The following is a 4,065-nucleotide window of genomic DNA, read 5'->3' on the forward strand; positions in this document are numbered from 1 at the left end:
TGGTAGGAACAATTTTGGTAATAACGCGTATAGAGGTAATTTTAATACTAGGTCGTTTCCTAGTAATTCCTCTAATAATTATGGTAATTCCTACAACAACTCTTATGGAAATTATAATAAGATGCCCTCTGATTTTGAGAATGGTGTTAAAGAATTTATGAGTTCGCAAAAGAATTTCAATGCTTTGATTGAAGAAGAAATTCTCAAGATTGATGATTTGGCTAGGAACATGGATAGAATTTCTCCTGATGTTGATTCTTTGAAACTTAGATCTATTCCACTCAAGCATGATATTAATGAGTCTCTCGAAGCCATGAGAATTTCCATGGATGAGTGCAAAGAAAGAATCGCTAAGATGCGTACTAACCAAGATTTGTTTGGAAAAGCGTGTTCTTCTAGTTTTCGTGAAAATAATGATGAAGATATTAAAGTGGGGCTGGATCTTTGTTTTCGTGTTCTTCTAGTTTTCGTGTTCTTCTATTGAATCTTTGTTCTATAATATAAATTTTGATAAAGATGGGACTGGAGATGAGTCAACTTTAGTTAAAAGGCATCCCAATGATTCAGTGTTTTTAGATCTTCATGCAAAAATTGATAAAAGTGGGATTGGAGAGGTCAAGACTTTAAGTAGCAATGAACCCACTCTTTTGGATTTCAAGGAATTTAATTATTATAATTGTTCTTTAATAGATTGTATTTCCTAGTTGCAATCCATGTTGAATTCTCCTAATGCTTATAATCAAAACAAAGCTTTTACTAAACATATCTTTGATGCTATGATGCAATCTTTTGAAGAAAAGCATGAATTAGAAGTTTATATCCCTAGAAAACTTTATGATGAGTGGGAACCTACTATTAAGATTAAGATTAGAGACTATGAGTGTCATGCTTTGTGTGATATGGGTGCTAGAATTTCCATAATTCCAAAAACTTATGTGATGTGTTAGGTTTCCGTGAATTTAATGATTGTTCTTTAAATTTGCATCTTGCGAATTCCACTATATTTAAATCTATGGGAAGGATTAATGATGTTCTTATTATTGCAAATAGTTATGTGCCCTTAGATGTCATTGTTCTTGATATAGATTGCAGTCCTACATGTCCAATTATTCTTGGTAGACCTTTCCTTAGAACAATTGGTGCAATTATTGATATGAAAGAAGGAAACATTAGATTTCAATTTCTGTTAAGGAAGGGCATGGAACACTTTCGTAGAAAGAAACTTAAATTTCCATATGAATCTATTATGAGAGCTACTTATGGATTGCATACCAAAGATGACAATACCTAGATCTATTTGTGTTTTTATGCCTAGCTAAGGGCGTTAAACAATAGCGCTTGTTGGGAGGCAACCCAATTTTATTTTTGTTCCTTGCTTTTTGTTCCTGTTTTGCTCTGAATAATTCATCTAGCCTCTGGTTAGATGTGGTTTTGTGTTTTGATTCGTGTTTGTGCCAAGTAAGACCTTTGGGATAGCTTACGGTGATAGTTGTTTTGATCTTGCTGAGAAACAGAAACTTTTGTGCCCAGGAAAATAATTTTCATAATTCACAGAAGCGTGCTTTTGATCTGATTCTTTTTGCACTGGATTGGTACACAAATTTCCCAGGTTGTCCTACTTTTTCAGAAATTTTGGAGTTACATAAGTATTCGAGAGTTGCAGATTGCTACAGACTGTTCTGTTTTTGACAGATTCTGTTTTTTGTGTTGTTTGCTTATTTTGATGAATCTATGGGTACTATTGGGGGGTATGAACCATGGAAAAGTTTGAATACAGTAGATATTACACCAATATAAATAAAGAATGAGTTCGCAACAATATCCTAAAGTGGTGATTTATTTTCTTATACTAACGGAGCTTATGAGATTTTTTGTTGAGTTTTGTGTTGTGAAGTTTTCAAGTTTTGGGTAAGGATTTGATGGACTATGGAATAAGGAGTGGCAAGAGCCTAATCTTGGGGATGTCCAAGGCACCCCAAGGTAATATTCAAGGACAACCAAGAGCCTAAGCTTGGGGATGCCCCGGAAGGCATCCCCTCTTTCATCTTCATCTATTGGTAACTTTACTTGAGGCTATATTTTTATTCATCACATGATATGTGTTTTGCTTGGAGCGTCTTGTATGATTTGAGTCTTTGCTTTCTAGTTTTCCACAATCATCCTTGCTGTACACACCTTTTGAGGGAGACACGCATGAATCGTGATTTATTAGAATACTCAATGTGCTTCACTTATATCTTTCGAGCTAGGCAATTTTGCTCTAGTGCTTCACTTATATCTTTTTAGAGCACGGCGGTGGTTTTATTTTATACAAATTGATGAACTCTCATGCTTCACTTATATTATTTTGAGAGTCTCTAAACAGCATGGTAATTTGCTTTGGTTATAAATTTAGTCCTAATATGATAGACATCCAAGAGGGATATAATAAAAAAATCATATAAAGTGTATTGAATACTATGAGAAGTTTGATTCTTTATGATTGTTTTGAGATATGAAGATGGTGATATTAGAGTCATGCTAGTGAGTAATTGTGAACTTGAGAGATACTTGTGCTGAGGTTTGTGATTCCCGTAGCATGCACATATGGTGAACCATTCTGTGATGAAGTCGGAGCCTGATTTATTTTTTGATTGTCTACCTTATGAGTGGCGGTCGGGGACGAGCGATGGTCTTTTGCTACCAATCTATCCCCCTAGGAGCATGTGCGTAGTAATTTGTTTAGATAACTAATAGATTTTTGCAATAAGTATGTGAGTTCTTTATGACTAATGTTGATTCCATGGATTATGCGCACTCTCACCCTTCCACCATTGCTAGCCTCTCTTGTACCGCCCAACTTTCGCCCGTACCATACACCCACCATATACCTTCCTCAAAACAGCCACCATACCTACCTATTATAGCATTTCCATAGCCAATCGGAGATATATTGCCATGCAAATTTCCACCATTCTGTTTATTATGACACGCTTCATCATTGTCATATTGCTTTGCATGATCATGTAGTTGACATCATATTTGTGGCAAAGCCACCTTTCATAATTCTTTCATACATGTCACTCTAGATTCATTGCACATCCCGGTACACCACCAGAGGCATTCATATAGAGTCATATTTTGTTCTATGTATCGAGTTGTAATTCTTGAGTTGTAAGTAAATAGAAGTGTGATGATCTTCATTATTAGAGCATTGTCCCAGTGAGGAAAGGATGATGGAGACTATGATTCCCCCACAAGTCGAGATGAGACTCCGAATGAAAAATAAAGAAAAAGAGTCCAAACATGAGAAAGGCCCAAATAAAAAAATGAGAGAAAAAGAGAGAAGGGGCAATGTTACTATCCTTTTTCCACACTTGTGCTTCTAAGTAGCACCTTGATATTCATGGTAGAGAGTCTCCTATGGTATTACTTTCATATGCTAGTGGGAATTTTTAATTATAGAACTTGGCTTGTATATTCCAATGATGGGCTTCCTCAAATCGCCCTAGGTCTTCATGAGCAAGCGAGTTGGATGCACACCCACTCAGTTTTATTTTTGAGCTTTCATAAACTTATAGCTCTAGTGCATCCGTTGCATGGCAATCCCTACTCACTCACATTGATATCTATTGATGGGCATCTCCATAGCCCGTTGATACGCCTATTTGATGTGAGACTATCTCCCTCTTTTTGTCTTCTCCACAACCACCTTATTCTATTCCACCTATATTGCTTTGTCCATGGCTAACGCTCATGTATTGCATGAAAGTTGAAAAAGTTTGAGAGCACCCAAAGTATGAAACAATTGCTTGGCTTGTCATCGGGGTTGTGCATGACTTAAATATTTTGTGTGATGAAGACGGAGCATAGCCAGACTATATGAATTTTTAGGGATAAGCTTTCTTTGGCCATGTTATTTTTAGAAGACATAATTGCTTTGTTAGTATGCTTGAAGTATTTTTTTATGTCAATATTAAACTTTCATTTTTTGGATGTTATGGATCTATACATTCATGCCACAGTAAATAAAATTGCATGGATAAGTATGTTAGGTAGCATTCCACATCAAAAATTCTATTTTAT

The sequence above is a fragment of the Triticum dicoccoides genome, chromosome 3B (genome assembly GCF_002162155.2).
Source record: "Triticum dicoccoides isolate Atlit2015 ecotype Zavitan chromosome 3B, WEW_v2.0, whole genome shotgun sequence".
NCBI lineage: Eukaryota > Viridiplantae > Streptophyta > Magnoliopsida > Poales > Poaceae > Triticum > Triticum dicoccoides.